The 17,139-nt window shown below is 40.3% G+C and overlaps 1 protein-coding gene across 2 annotated transcripts in view; it reads right to left on the bottom strand.

The window, feature by feature from the left end:
- The window catches only part of LOC119651131 (octopamine receptor Oamb), a 348,125-nt gene that overhangs the window by 222,162 nt on the left and 108,824 nt on the right, over positions 1 to 17,139 (bottom strand). For both annotated transcript variants that reach the window (XM_038054525.1, XM_038054524.1), the window contains exon 2: positions 14,310 to 14,494. The gene's annotated coding sequence lies outside the window, so the exon portion shown is untranslated. The remainder of the gene's footprint in view (positions 1 to 14,309; positions 14,495 to 17,139) is intronic.

Here is a 17,139-nt window from a genome sequence, read left to right as displayed (position 1 = left end):
TCTTTTCTAAGAAGTTTATTTGTATAATTTACGTACTTTTAAAGCCTCTCAAATATATCAATATATTTGGCAAACAAAATTAATTTAGTGAACACCAATGTAATTGCATTAGTGAATGAACAAATAGTTATGACAGAACTCATATTCCTAAGAGAAAGGGTTCGAACCAAGTTAGAATGATAATTTCCCCACAGGAAAATTATTATTCATAGTCGCAATTGTTTTGTTGATGAAACCGTAATGTATGTAGTCCGCTCATCTATTTGGCGTAGAGCCAGACTCAACAACTTCCAGGAACTACTCAATAGAAATTGGTATTTTGATCCCTCTCCCTCCAAATGCACTATTTGTTTTCAGTTTTAGGCCTGATCTGCATGGAGTCGAGAGTCTTCGCTGCTCTTCCCTGTAAATTAGACGAACATACCAGCACAGACACGTCTTTTGCAATTTTTCCATGAAAAGTTTAACCCCACGTAGATCGAGGGTGTCCTTATTATGAACGCAATGCGCGCTTAATTGTTTTTAAAAGTCAGCCATCGCTCAGAACCATGACTGGTGACACGGCAAAAGACCCAGGAGTTGATTTTTAATAGGAAATGTTGGTCGATATGTTGATCATCCATCCAATCTCAATCCAAATTACACAGATCCGCGAAGGAAATTTATAATTTAATTCACTCCTGGCTCATCAATGCTATCGATGATGAAACTAGACGCTGGGCGATGCGCATACATGTAAAGAACAAAAAGTTGCATTCTAGGTTAGTTTGTGTGCGTCTTCCGAATTTTCAAATTGACTAAAGTTTTATATACGAGGGACTCGTGATAGAGACGTTCCTGCTTCCTATCCTTCATTTGAGCATCTCGTTTGATAAACCGCTTATGGGGATAGTATTAAACTTCTCTATGCCATTCAATTGGGAATCACTAATGAATTTAGAAGTTGGGACTTTGTAATGACTAGCAAATCTAAGAGCCTTTTGCATGTGCGATATAAATAGGTATGTTGAGATCTGCTTCAAAATTGATCATCACTTGATGGATATATGTCACGGTTTGCTTAATGAATTGCGTTAATATAGCGTTTCTAGCTCAAATCAATCACATTTCACATACCAACAATTTTCCAAATCAAATTAACGAGTTTTCGCATTAAATTTATGTCTTTCCAAATCAAATTCACGGTTTTGCAAATAAAGTTAACATTTTTCCAAATTAAATTAACACGGTCAAATTCTTTTTTCCAAAATGCCATAATTTTGTCCTGTAAATTTGATTTCAAAAGAGGCTAATGTTTTCAAATGAAAATTGGAGAATGCTAATTTTGTTAGGAAAGTCCTGAATTTGAATTTGGTGCCGTTAATTTTATTTGTTACGTGCCAGCGACCAAATGCAGACCTGTCGGACTTCAGTCTGGGTCTCGAATTTCGACTTAAAATGTGACATTTTGCATAATATGTCCTTCTAATAGTAATTACCAACACCCAGCGTACTCCAGATATAGCCCATTTTGGGGTTACCCAACGTTTTCTCAAACCCGATTTTCGCGTTTCAGATCACCCAGCACGATCACAATATTATCTTTAGCAAGCATCTCCCGATCACTATGTCACTATGAGTGCCTAGTACTGTACTATTTACACGTTTTTCATTTTCGGCCAGAATCTCTCAGTCCATATTCATAAGGACATTCCTCGCATATGAAGTAAGCAAATTCAGTGTTTACGCTTACTTCCAAGAAAAAGAAGATTTTTCCCCAAAACTCTAGAATTGCATTTTAAAGTAACAAGTAAAAGCTCGCTGTCGAAAAGTTAGTCAACTCCAAGGTGAGGTAGCCATTTTTGAAGCATAAATAAATTAAAATTTACAGGATGTTAGCCCGCAAATCTCTGTTTCTCATATTTTACAACAAACTAGGAATACTTTAAATGAGCTACCCAACCGAAAGGATAATGGCAATCTTACCGAGGAATTAACGATATCCAACGTACACCCAGAGGCGTCTAAGCGTGTTACTCTTTTATGGTCCGCTACCAAACGAGCTTAGAACTAACTATTGCCTAAATGAAGATATTTGTTCCCTTGTTTCTCTTCAAGTTTCGCTAGTATAGAACAACAAGTCGGGAAACCGCAAGTTGGCGCTTCAGATATAAAAGGTTTTGTGTTTCCCTTTGTGAGGAGCATACCGTAGTTCTCCATTGTTCAGTGCTGTCAGCTACAGTAACCTGCCCAGAACTGAGCGAATTAAATATCTCGGGTCAATTTTATCAGCCTATGGGGAAATGCGTAATGAAATTGTTTCACGCGTTAATGCGTCCTAGATGAAGTGACATTCCACAACTGGTGTTTTTTGTGATCGGCGTACCAGCGAACGTCTTAAATCTAAAATTTACCGTAATGTCATCCGTCTGCCGCTCTCTATAGTCCTGAGTGTTGGCTATAAAAGACAATGAACGGCGCCTTCCGGTAATGGAGACAAAGATGCTGCTTTGGACTGGTGGCGTGACACGTTTTGATTACATCCGAAATGGGGATATCCACGATCGATATGGGGTTACACCGATCATGAAGAAACTCCGAGGAAGGCGTCTTCGATGGTATGGTCACGTAATTCACGTAAACGAGAATTCACTTATCAAGATTGCTCTGAACATCGAAGTCAATGGTAAGCGACCAAAAGGCCGGCCGAACCAATGGTAGCTTGATACGCTGGATGGGCATTTAAAAGCCTTGAAATTGCATCCAGATCAGGCATTTGATAAAATAAAATAGCGAAACCGTTCACGACGAACCGACCCCGCTAAAGAAAAAGAAAGAAGATGTAAGAAGTGACGAGTGCATGACAGCTCCGTGTCACATAGTTAAAAATTACATTGCCCTCTATTTTTTAGAAAGCGATTTAAATAACTCATTTGATGGAAAGCCCTGTATTGGTAACAGTCGATTCCGACTCTGAGTTTCATATTATTAGCAAATGCGAAGAATTTATCCTACAACAGATACAAACAAGTCGAGAAACCGGAAGCTAGACGCTTCAGGTACGAAAGATTTTGTGTATTCCTTCTATAAAGAGATTTGAGTGTGCTTTTTTCCCATTGTAGCCCGTAAAATATGCATATATTATGTGAAAATATCCACTTTCAAGTGATATTGACATTCATAGTCTTGAATTTGCAGTGGAGCGACAGTTTTGACCTAGTATAACTTTGTTGGTAATGGTGCAAGTTTCACCAAATTTGGCAGGATCATGCCCTATGCTGTATCCTACACCGCGATTCTAAGGTGAACTTAAGGGGGGTTTTCTTTTCAATTACTAGAAATTATAGTAATTAATTAATAAAGCTAGTATGGCCCTGGCGAGGATGATGCCGAACATGGGAGGGCCACGGCATACCTCTAGGTTGCTTATAGCCAGGGGTGGTGACCTCAATCATGCTCTATGCGACCCCAGTTTGGAGCGAGGCGTTGCGGATGTCAGTTAACACTAGCAAACTGAATGCAGTCTACAGGAGGACAGCTCTGAGGGTATGCTCTGCCTTCAGGACTGTCACAGATGATGCAGCATTCGTCATCTCTGGAATGATGCCGATTGACATCTTGGCAGATGAGATGGCGAATATATACCATGCGAAGCCAATCTCTCCCTTATTGCAGACGAAGAAGGCTGAGAGGGAGAGATCCATAAATAGATGGCAAGAGCGGTGGGAACGCTCGGGAAAGGGTCGGTGGACTCACAGGCTCATTCCTGCCATCAAGGAGTGGTTGGAGAGACGAGACGGTGAGATTAATTATAATTAATTATAAAAAAGATTAATTATAATCTCACCCAGTTTCTCACGGGACATGGAGGATATCTCCAATACCCTCACCCGACTGTCAAAATTGCGATGGAGTCCCAGAGGACCCAGAGCATGTATTCTTCCACTGTCCGAGATTTGTCGAAGAAAGGAGGAACCTAGAGGAGACTCTAGGAGAGGTGCTGGTACCAGAAAATCTGGTGCCGAAAATGCTAGCACATCAAGAGCATTGGGATGCGGTCAACTCCATGATCGCATCAATTCAAGATAAATTGCGAAAGGCAGAGAAAGGAGAAAAACGCGGTCACGTGCGCCGCGTATAGAAGAAATGGGATTAAGCCAGAGTGAGCTGACTCCGCCCCGTGAGTGATGTAATACCTTATGGTGGTTCCGCGGGGCAGGGAGGGAGTCGGGGGTGGTTTTAGTGGGTAAAAATCCCACACGCTGGTGTGTCCAGACCAGTGTCTTTTGAAGATTTCCACCTACTCAAAAAAAAAAAAAAAAGACAGACAGACAGTAAACCGATTTTAATAAGGCCCTTAAAAAGGGCTAGGGAGAATTAGATTCTTCTTGAATGGAATTTTAATATTTCACTCGAATGTCAATTATTCTCGTTAATTATGACGTCAGCATCTTATTTGTATGGCTTAGGATTCTGTTAATTCGCACGAGTTTGAACTGCTATAACTTTGATACTAATAGTTGGATTTTCATTATACTTGGCATGTGTATGCACGAAGCTGTCCTCTATGTCGGTGCACCTACGATGTACCTAAGGGGAGTTTCTTAGTCAATTTCTAAAAGTTGATAGTATACTATTAGTACATTTATTTGAGTAGATACCGGAATGGAACATCTCTCGAAGATTAGATTTCACATAAGTGTTTTACACAAAACCTTCAAAAGGGCTGCAGATAAGTAGATTCTCCATAAATGCGACTTTAATATTTCACGCGAATATCAATTATTCCGGTTAATTATGACGTCAGCATCTTATTTGCATGGCTTTGGAAGCAGTTAATTCGCGCGAAAGTGCTAAGTTTGAACTGCTATAACTTTGGCGTTAATTGCCAGATTTCCATGAAATTTTGCATGTATATAGGAAATATTATCGTCGGAAGTCCTGGGATGAATTTAAGGGGGGTTTTACAGTAAATTTCTAAAAGTTAGTAATATGCTATTAGTAAGTTTATTTGAGCAGATATTGGAATGGGACATATTGTGAGGCCTAGATTTCATCTAAGCGCACTACACTTTTTTTCGGATTTTTGGGTTGGGTAGTTTCCGAAGATGAGTCCTGTGTCACTTTAAGTGCATATATTTTGACCCTTTACTCGCGTAGTTTAAAATTCACGCCAAAACTGGTGTCAGTTTCGGAAAGTACTAATCAAGACCTTTCAATTAATACCCTACATTACTATATCCGGTGAACATTTTTTTAAATCCCCCTTCAAACTCCACCTAAATTTATGTCACTCGTTGTATGCGTAGGATTTCATAGTTCTCATCTATTCACCAAATTTCTTTCGGATCGGTTTAGTCGCTTTGGAGAAAAGTGCGTGTGACAGACAGAGAGACAGATAGACAGGCAGACAATGAATCGATTTTAATAAGGTCTTGTTTTACACAAAACCTTAATAAAAGGTTGTGCGTTCCAACCAAAAGACAATTCGGGCGTAAGTGAACCAGTGGAGAAGAGGGATACCAGTGGAAAACCAGGAATGGATAAAAGTAAACGGCGATGAAACTTCAGAAGAAACAGAGTTACTTTTGCGAAATAATCTGATGAGACTTAGGCAAGCCAAAGATATTTTTTCAGAACGCAATGTGGATATATCCCTGACTATAATGAACCTTCTTCTAGAAAGTAAAGCTCCAGAAAATAGTTGTGAAAGGGAATTTGCTCCCATAAATGCAGGCGTGAAAAATACATTCTTCTTTTTCATTAGCTTTCGTCCCATTGAGGTTGCATTAGTTTGCTTATTTGGATGGAATTGACAAACTATCTAATCACTATCGGGCGTATCAAGCCATCGTTATTTTCTTCAGCCTTTTACGTAGAAAACTGCATTAGGTTGAAGTAAGCATTGATCACGAGTCAGAGAAAGTTATTTTCACAGAGTTTTTATCATTTGGGTTATTCCCAGCCACTGAGGATTGAACATTAGCTGCGTTCCGTGTGGCACTTGCGAGCGCGAAACCCACGACGACGAACGCAGTTCATTTTGTCCCCTTTGGCTTGGAGCGTTTAACTGTCAAAGCGGAACTTTTAGGAGGTACTTATTTAGGAAATATTGTACGTATCGTATGCAATGTGATTTAGTGGAATATTCTTTTTATGCCTCACTTGATTTGACATTTCTTCTCAAAGTTTTAAAGTAAAAACGCAAAGTGAAGTGAAAGTGACATAACGATCGCGATTATACGCAAACCTTAAACGGAGCACTTCGCGAGACTCGCGAGGCTCGTGAACGTCAAACGAACCGCAGTTATTATGGTCTATAAAAAAAATGTCCCTTACACACCGTAAAATATTCTGTCAAGGTGATTATGATGGTGAATTTGTACAAATCTGTCTTGAAGCCTGCCGATAACCTGTGCGCAGATACGATTCAAATTAATTTCTTAAAGGAAACAATTATCCCAAATATCAGTGCAATAGAAAGGGGAAATGATGATCAGTAGACTTTTTGACCTAGGCCCCAAAAGCAAATTTCTGGGTCTTAAAGAATCTCTAAAAGGCTGCGAAAGTATTATAGACAGCAAGCTTAATTTTCAGTAGAAAGGACATGCCGGTCAGTCATACGAGAGCATGGTGACTATTATCAGGTAATAAACAATGTAAGTCATAAGATGACTGAGACGAAGCCATATCTGTCACTTTGTGGACCACAAGGGCGTGGATTTGAGAAATTGAAAGTTCACGACCATGAGTACCAAGAAGATCAGACCTGGACATGTCCACAGTTTCGGGTTAATATTTGAACTGGAGAGTCCAAGGATGGTTCCAGATCGTAAACATATGATACTCTCTTCTTTTTGAAAATAGCTAAATTCAATATCAATCAATCAACTGTAAACTGCCATCTTCCGAAAGTGCAGAACCATCATGGGATATGGCTTGAAAAAAATACGAGAAATCACCACATCCTATGTGGGCTTCTATACAATGGATTTTCGAGGATCCAGTATGCATTGGCTAATTCCCAGTATGGGGTTCACACCGGTGAGGTGGAGAAATTACAGATTCCTATTTGTCCAACTCTGAAGTTTCGAACGGAAAAAGCAAAAAACGACAGTTGTATATGGTTGCCATTTACACTTTGATGGAGTATAGCGCGTGAAGCTCCTTTACGTGCCATTATTACCCGTTACCCAAAAGGCACTTCCCTTCCCCCCATGATTTCCGGAGATGCCTGTACTTCCCACTATTGCCAAATTCCCCTGGGGCAACCCACTCGTCGGCCATTTTGGGAGAGTGGATTCCACTGCATGGTGTAGCCAGCAGTGTAATTAATGCCTCTCCTTAATGTGCGAACTACCCATTGCCATTTCCATCGTACAATCACGGTGAGAGAGCAAAGAGATATCATCAGCGTAGTGGAGGTATCCGAGGAAAGATGTCATAGTCCATTGAACTCTCCCACTTCCTCCGGACAAAGCAGCATGAATAATGTTACCGATAACAAATAGAAATAATATTGATGGCAAGATAAACTTTTAAGGAACTCCGCTTTTGGCCTTAAAATCCTCTGAGACTTTACCTCGGGCCAACATTTTGCGCATCATACGTCGCTATGAGAATAGATATAAGTTTCTCTAAAATACTTTTCCGCAGAATAATCAAGGTGTTCATGTTATCGCAAACTTTCTCGAAATCTGTAAAGAGCAGGTAAAGAGAAGATCTAAATTCCGCGCACTATTTTAAAGCGATCCGTAAAGTGTTGATGTGGTGATTCGAGGCGGAAGCCAGCCTGCTCTCTATCGACGAAGTTTTGCGATGTCCTTTGATGCATTCCAGTATTATTTAAGCTATTATCTTAGCGACGTAGAGAGCACGTAGGTACATCCCCAATAGTCCCACTCAAAACGGGTCCACTTCTTGGGAATCTTAACGATCATCTTCTTCCTCCACTCTCTGGGAAAAGTATCGGACTCCCAAGATGGCCGTATGAGTGGAAGTAGCAGATCTGCAATAGCTGCAGGTGCAGCGAAAAGTTACTCTGCCGGGACACGTCAAACTCAGTTGCTTTATTTCGTTTGAGTGTGCACACTAGGTTAAATTTCTCGGGATTTGACTCGGTATCGGGGTTCTAGCGCGTCACTCGCAGCGACGAATAGAACCTTCAACCCTTTCCATTCATCAATCTGCTGCGACCTGCAAAGCACTTGAGAAAGAAGCATTTTTGATGGCAGCGCAATGCTTGTCGATATTCTCTGTTGAATTTGTCGTCCGATCACCAAGAAAGCTCTGGCATTATCGAGGGAAGGCTAGATCTTTTAAGCGGTCGATGTTGAAATTGCGGAGTCGTAGTCACCAATCCTGCAAAAGCGAACGTAACCAACCATCAGGGGTGACCCCTTTCGAGGTCGATGTCAGCGCTTTTCTTGTTATGGACATCCAGGTGACAACTCCTTAATTTACTGCTGATCCAAAGTAATCGACCTGATTGCTCGTGCGATATTGGTTAGCTGAAAACCAACTAGCCTTATGGCAGGGTCTGTGTTCGAACAATGTGGCACCAATGATGAGATGGTAAAAGTTGCAGAAATCCACAAACCTTCGTTATCGAGAAAAATGCACACCTTGGCATTGAGATCACCCATCACGATCACAATGTCATTTTGAGAAACCTCCCAAAAATGGATTCGTGTCTGATACCACTCGAGTTTCCGGAATACAAAAATACATTACCGCAAGCAAAAGGGAGAGGAGTACTCCCCAGAATCCCACCATCTTACTTCACTTTGGTCCAGCATATCTAGCTTATATCTTTGAAATCGCCGCTCAAGTTGGAGAAAGCGGGAATTCTGAGTACCCTTGCTACCTTCGTCGAAGAGGGTGCATACACTCCCGAAACTATTTTTGATAGCCTGGGATAGTAACTGTGAGATGGTGGTCAGTCCCTACCCGAGGCGTTGTTAACGTTTCGATAGCAATGGTTCCACTGGTGTATAGCTCGCAGTGTATATACGTTGAATATAAACGATTTTCAATTGGATGTGGTACTGATATTCTATCTCTGAGTGGGTAGTTATTTGACGCGAAAAGCGCAGCTTTGATCTACTATAAGTTTGTGAATAATAGTTGAATTTCCGCCCAACTGTCCAGTATAATGCTGCCTAATTAAACTTATCTTACAGCGATTTTGCGCATCCAAAATGAATTTAATGGTGGTTACCAATAAATTTTCAAAACATGACAATGTACCATTATTAACTTTATTTGAGCTGATGTCATAACGGAGAATATTTTGAGGCCTATATATCATGCGCATGGACCACCATAATTGCCCCTTTTCTGATCTCGCCATTCCTCCAGCTAATGTCAAAACTAATATCCGATTCGAAATGAACTAATCAAAATCTTTCATTTGATACCCCGCTTGGCTATATTTGGTGAACGAAAACATTACAGCCCTTTTTTGGATATGTCTGGCGCCCCCTTAAATTCAACCTGGATCAATGTAATTCACCGTATGCGTGAAGGTTCTCAGTTCTCACCTTCTCGCCAAGTTTCGTGTCAATTGGTGTAGTCGTTTCGGAGAAAAGTTTATTTTCCGCAAAGCTTTGAGAAGATTGAAAGATTTTTGCTTTCCAATGATGAGGGACCACTACCCATTCAATTTATCGTGTAGTCAATGTAAATGTCTAAATGCAACTGGCGCCTTGAAAACCAGAGTTGATATATATACTCGGAGAAGCCTTCCAGAAGTATACTACTATTTTCTGCCTGAGCAAATGATCGAATATAGGAAAACCCAACTGGGAAAAGAGGATGAAAATGAAAACTGGATCCAATTTACACGAATAAGCAGATTAATGTCAATAAGAAGTCGACGACTCTGAGCTCAAACTTCGCTACCGTTTCAAGAGCGAAATGAAAATTGCGTGATGCAAGCCACTCCAAGAGGAGTTCCATTATTGCACTTGTTAAGGAAAGGAATCCTCCTACCGAAAACGATCTGGTGTCGCATTTTGAAACGCAAAAAAGTGAGACTTCACTAACCCTGTATCTGGTTATTTTCCAAACGCACATTTTCATCGCAACCACACATATTGAAATATGTACATATATATTGCAAATGGATTTCAAATATGCATGTTGCCCATAATATAATAAAAAGAAATTCTAAACAGAAATATTGTTCATAAGGAAGATATCAAGTCTACACTCACGCCAGACTCAAATAAAATAAGAACCTCAAAAACATTCCCGCCTAAGTTTGATACAAAAATACTTACAGGTCCCAAAAAAAGCTCTTCATGGTCTAATAGCTCAATAAACAATATCAATTTAGTTTGGACAAGAGATTGGATTTATTCCATCGTAAATTAATTTGACTGGACTGCAAATACATTTTATTGACTATTGCTTGGCCGCGTGTTGGGAATTACTTTCGGATCTAATCTACTAAAAATATCTTCCAGAGGCAACGACTAATGGACCAAATTTTTGCCAAAAATGTTTTCAATCTCGTTCATTTCAAAGAAATTATTTCAGGAATTTGGTAGTTTTTAAAATCTTTCTAAATGATCGTTAAACATGCAAATATGGCGAGAAAAATTTTGTTACAGTCTTATTTAGAGATCGATAAAAGAAAATAATCACAGTCGTTTTATCGAAAAACTCAGTAATCTACTTTTATCCGGAATAAACTTGACGTCACTACACCAGTTGAAAGGAACTAATGTTTGGATTATTGTTATATCCATTATATCCAATGAATGAGCGACTCTTTTAAGCAATCCCTCTCCCTCCCAATTTATTACCAAAAAGATGCATTTTAAAAACCAGCGTTGCCAGGAGAATAAAGCGGTCGTCTTTCATCAACTGGATTTAATTTTTCAATAGAACGGAAATAGATTTTGAAGTAAATTATGATGTGCGCTTTGACGGGAATAGGTCGGTTCGACAAATTATTGATCCCTTTTGACCAAAGTACAGAAGTTTACAACGCGAAGGTTGTCGGCCGCCTTGTGAAAGATTTTTCTGAGAATTGGCTTACTGTCTGTCTGTCTGTCTCCTTTCCTGTCAGCCTTGCCACAGGTTGCAACAGTTCATGGGATTCAAATCGACTAAAACCACTCGCAGTGTATATGGTACTATTTTATTCCTTGCTGTAATGGTACTTCGAGAGCATTATAATACTTCGTGAGGAGGATTGCACTCTAAGCGACCAAGCCTTCATTTAAGTGCAAATTTCGTCTGAATCTTTCTCATTATAGTGTTCATTGGACACCAGGTTTCCTCCGAATTCAGGATTTTCCTCCTCCTCACTATCTCGGTATAACAGCGTTTCATGCTCTGGTCATCTGTTTTATTATTTACGCTACCTTTCCTGAAGTCGTCTCTACAACCGAATCCGTTTCAAAAATATTGACGGACCAACCCTGATTCCCAGCTCCCCATCGGCGGAAGCGCACGCTACTGGACAAGCAAATCAGACAATTTTCCTCGACAATGTGATACTCACATACCTCAAAACATACATATGACTTTCGTTTCCTCGGCAGAAAGTACTTTTCTCACCTATACGATCCGTTGTAACAGCATTGCAAAAGATACGCTGGACAGGGAGCACTTTCCCGGAGAAAAGCCACTGCACCATATATTATAGTGACCATCCAGTAAACCATGCGCTCGAAGTAGGTTTGTTAGTCATCAAAAAAATGATACCTGTCATTACCGGCTTTCAAAACATAAGCGAAAAGCTATGCACTCTGCGTTTGCCAGGCAAATTTAGAAATATAAACCTCATTAACGTTCACGCCCCTACAGAGGAGACTACAGAGTCAGGATACCTTCTACGAGGTAGTTGAGCGGACCCCCGAAGCCTATCCCATGTATGATATTAAAATCATACTTGGAACTTTTAACCGTCAAGTAGGGACGGAGCCCGCATTCAGGCGAAACGTCGGCTCCCATAACTTATACAGTGGTACCAATGATAACGGACTGCGGATTATTCAGTTAGCAGTATCGCACGAAATGGCTGTTGCAAGTACCTGATTTGCGCAGAAAGATCTTCATAATAACCTGAAGAGCGTTATCATTGCAGCCGCAAGAAAAGTTGGAACGGCTGGTTCAACGATGAATGTAAGCTAGTAACGGAACAAAAGAATGCCAGATTCCGAATAATGTTGCATTTTCAAAAAGTGCGGGTAAGAACAGAGAGAAAAATAAGCATAGAAGAAACAGTTCGTGCAATTCACGGCTTAAAAACCATAAGTTGCCAGGAGGATGGATGGAATTACAGCCGAATTATAGAGGTATCACGTTGCTGAATACCATCTATAAGATATTTTCCGCTGCTAGATCCGATAGCCTCATACGCTCAGAACATAATTGACCCATACAAAAGAGGCTTCACTCAAGGCAAATGCACACGACCATGAAAGAATTCGGTATCCGAACAAATTAGATAAGACTGACACGTACTCTCGAGACCGCCCTATCATGAGTCCCCTTTTACCCCTTGAAGAAAGTGATTCGCGAAGCAGATGTCAATGCAAGGAGGGCCATACTCTTCAAGTCCACCAAACTACTGGCTTACGTACCATCAGTGTAAGGGAAGAACAACTCGACATATACAGTTTACATCCAGATCGAGTAGCCCGGGTTGCACATTAAAGAAGACAAGACAAGCACATGGTGGTAACGTTAGCGCTACAATTTTGAGATCGTTGAAAACTTTTCCTCTCTAGGGTCAAAAATCACAACCGATTACAGCTACGACGAAGCAGCCAACAGAACCTATTTCAGCTTACAAAAGCACTTCGCGCGAAACGTTTCACCACACTTGATCTTGTCAGTCCCTCTGCATTACTCGAAGACCTGGGTTCTCAGCAAAAAAAATTGCAACGTTTGACCGTACGAAACATTGAAGGCGGTTTCGAATGCCTTCTCTAGATCTCTGACCTTTGTCTCTAGCATTTCTGTCATCCTAATGTTGCCCATTTGCTCTCAAAAGAGCTGGTTCGATTCTTCTGGGGTGTCAGAAAGGGTAAGAGACATCTGCAGCGAGAATAAGATTGAAAAGTATCAAAGCCTGATCTGGGAATGGTCTCTGGCGAAGTAGATAGTAGATGTACTGCACCTATTACACACCAATAAGTTTATGTTAATGATAAAACCAAAGAAAGGCTAACATCCTTCTTCTGGTGAAGCGATCGGTCATGAGTCATATAAGTCGAGTATATATGCACATTGCCGGCTCCCGCCTGCTCTAGTTTGATCACAGTTAGGCCTTTTGAACTCAAGTCCGGATACAGACAAGCAAGCAAGCTTTTCTTAGCGACGATACGTTCTGTAGAGAAAATTGGAATATTTGCATTGGAGCCCTTTGATTATTTGACCTCTTCCAATCCAGTGCTCCTGTATTAACGCGGCATGTACGCCTTCTTCTTGGTAGAAGACCTGCTTGCTGGGAGGAGTTCGTCAGTCCCCTCGGACTGTCGACCTTCACCTAATCCAACAGCTCCATGCGTCGGCTGGATCCAGGTCATCGTCCGGTTTTGCGGAGCGAAACACGGTCTCCTGGGAATCTTGTCGTATGGGGTGACATTGAACTTTACACATATCCAGGATATACTCGACAACCGTCTCCGACTTGTTTTGCTATTCGACCCCACTTTGAGATCGACTGCGCTTGAAGGCAATTGTTCTATTTCCAGATTTTAGACAAAGCAGCAGAAGTGGATGTAGCTTCTTACAAAAGCCCCCAGATAAAAAATCTGGGGCTCCCGTGTCGTGTATTTTACATAATTAAATTCTTCACACAGAACTCAACTTGAACAGCTAAAGACTAACGAAATCTGCTAACAAGACATAGAACAGGAAGCCGGCACTCAAATCATTAATATTCTCAGCTTTGCTTTCTGTTTTGCACGTCATATGTATGTACGTATGAAAAGGAATTTATTTACAACTTGCTCCTTCCAAATAAGCAGAGAAAATTTTCCAATTTAAAACCGGTGATCCGCGACGGCTGCCATAGCTTGATTAATGGTTTCCATTCTTCTCATCCATAACCAACGTAACGAATGGATCGGCATAACTTTGCTGAATTTGTAATGCCAAAAATTTTGAGAATTTTCTTAGTGTTTCGTTGCATGCTATTCTGTACAACAAAAGTTTGAAGAAATGGAAAACAATAAAAGATATTTTTCTTATAAATATTCCATTCAAATTTAATTGGAAGTGGACGCTTTCGTATCGTTATATTATGAAGTTCGGCTTCCTGTACGTAAATCTATAGTTAAAAATAAATTTCCAGATTATACACTCACCTTCGAGATGTTGTACCAATTCGACCAATTGTGACTATCCTTATCCATCTTGCAGCTTCACTATTACGCGACTGTAAGCCATTCAAAAAGTTCAAGACCTATCGAAGTCCAGTTGTAACTAGTTCATCATAAGCTCATGTCTTGGGTATGAACGTGGATAAGGCCTTTGGGATAGTTTTAGTTGTCTGAAATGATATAAGCGTAATCGATGTTTTAAAATTTTCCTCGATGAAAGGAAAGGATATAAAGCTACATTTCATTATCTTTTACATTTAATATTATCGATAGGAGCCCTGGTTGCGGAAGTACCAACGTATAACCGAAATAGCAGCCAGGCGCATATGTAACGCGGCCACGACCAAAAATATCATATGAAGCAAACTCACGTTACATAAAGATCAAATATTTGCTCCTGAAAATCAATTTTGCGTCATAGAGGTAAAGGTAGAAACCAAACATTTTCAAATGGGAGCACTTTTCAAAGCCGAAAAGCAATCAGCATTTCCTGTCAATCGACAGTTATCACGGAAACAGTGAAAACGGTTTAGAACATGAAAGACGAAAGTAGTAACCTTGGCATACAAAAATACCTACCCACATTTCATCCAACATACTTTATCTATACTCCCACTGTCTAGCCTTGAAACCTTGGATCGATAGCTTTTTCAGATAAGGAATTATGTCATATATTTGCCGAACGTCCAGCCAAAATCCGGACAAAAATCTAGTATCTATTTGCGGTGTGAATTCACGAGGAGAATGAAGGTCACCATAGTTACAGGAGAAATTCGACGTTTTGTTCTCACTCCAAAATGCTACATCGAGAAAGCTTTAAATTTGATTACAGCTTAGCTCAACCACAATATCTTCATTCGAGTGCTTCGAGATGAATGCAATCTAGAAAGATATTGAATGATGCGAAACCCCCAATTCCCGTCCCCGTCCCCGACACCGCCGGCACTAATTTATCCATTTAATGGCCCCGAATAGTGCAGTGCTGATCTGTGAAAAGGACTTTCTTGTAAATATTTAAATGCATCTACGATGTTGCCTGGGATGAAATCCTAGAATATGAATAAAATGAATACAAGCTTCATGAAAGCACTGTGCACAAGGATTTTCCACTCCTAAGAACGATTCTGCGGAAAGCAGGCCAGCAGGGTATGAGGAAAACGGAAGGAAAAATACACAGTATCATCAGACACACATATTGCACAGTGTAAGGTTTTTTATAATCAATCTGAAAATAGAACAAGACGCGCAAGAGGCAAGACTCCCACTGGATTGGTAACGTGAATCCTTTTTGTTAACATACATGAGTACATATTAACGGTTGAAAAGTTAACCTTGGCCTTGTTACATGCACTCAAATATGTAGGGAGCGCATAGATGCGGTGTTGTGTTTCAGGATTTGTGAGCATATGGAGAGCGAAGCTGCATAGAACATCACGTACTCTATATTTATATGCACACAAACATGTAAACGGTGGCCAGTTTTACCATTCTTTTTACGAGCCGAATACAACTTTCTGCTTAAAAATAGTCATCTTCCTCTATAGAAGATGGTCTCAAGTGGACACGTATTCTCCATATTTTTATATCGTTTTTTCTGCCTTCATTATTTCTCATTTTAGACATACTTCACCGAAGAGAATAATACCAAATTAAAACCCACGCAGCGGTGCCATCGGATAAAATCACACTGAAGATATAGACTTTGATTTGATTTAGCATTGAGTGATGATATTTTTGTAAAATAAGAATCCATACGCAAAATTAGATCGTGTCAACCTCTCATTTTTATGCCTTGGGTGCAATTCCTGACATCAATGTGCCACTATTAATAGAAACATAGCTTCATTTATTGCGCAACTTATTCACCGTTCATGCGTTTTTATGCCCATTTTTTGGCCTCCTAAAAATACCTATTCGAGGGCCTGCGGCTTTTGTGAACTTTTGCCAATCTGAGAACATTTTTCAAAGAATTTAAAGAGGGCGAGTTTTCATTTCACCCCTTCTTAAGAATGCCGCTCTAGAAATCAATGGTTCTTTTACGAAGATTCTTGCCAAACGACAATCATTAGTCCTTTCGACCAATATGCGCATCTTTTCCATTTCAGCATGTCAAGAATTCAGTTAATTGACAGCGTTTCGATTCCTTTGCTGCCCTGTCGCGTCGTAAATTGCCGCGAGTTAGGCATTGTGGAAGAAACCTCTGAATCTTTGATGTCCATGAACGCGCGATCATCGCCTTCTCAATTTTTCCGTGAGCTTAAAGATTGCTGTCCCCGTATATTTTTGCCTTTCTACAGGCATGTTACATACAGTACAGTAGCCACCAGTGAATGTATGTATTCCTTATGAATCGATCTACCAGTCCAGAAGAAAGGAAGTGAGACTAACCGGTTGGAATGTTTTTGCTTGCTTATAGCTGAGTCCCCTGGTTTTCGAATATGCGTCGCTTTCATATCGCGGTAGTTCATTGAAATATAAGTGGATGCCACATTCAGGGTATTCGTTCTGAATATGCATACCCAGGGCATTTATTTCCTCTATTACTAAAGTAGGATTTGCATCTTAGTCATTTTACTCGCACCAGTAACAAAATTTTATATACCAAAGCCCAGTCTCACGATTGAGGGTTGCATGTGGCTACCGGCCCTAGGCTGTGCTTTTATCCTATCTAGGAAGTGAACTTCATGCAGATGGTTCACCGTTCCCATTTCAATTTCGGTGTACCTCCCGATCTGTAAACGTGGGTTGTTCAGTCGTTGGCTAGGTTCTTTGATAGGGATCTTTTTCACTTTGGAGTTCACTTCCAGCCAAATAG

Source organism: Hermetia illucens, chromosome 3, assembly GCF_905115235.1.
Source record: "Hermetia illucens chromosome 3, iHerIll2.2.curated.20191125, whole genome shotgun sequence".
NCBI classification, from domain to species: Eukaryota; Metazoa; Arthropoda; class Insecta; order Diptera; family Stratiomyidae; genus Hermetia; species Hermetia illucens.
Note: the sequence above shows the minus strand (reverse complement) of the source record. Positions and strands in the feature narration are given on the sequence as shown.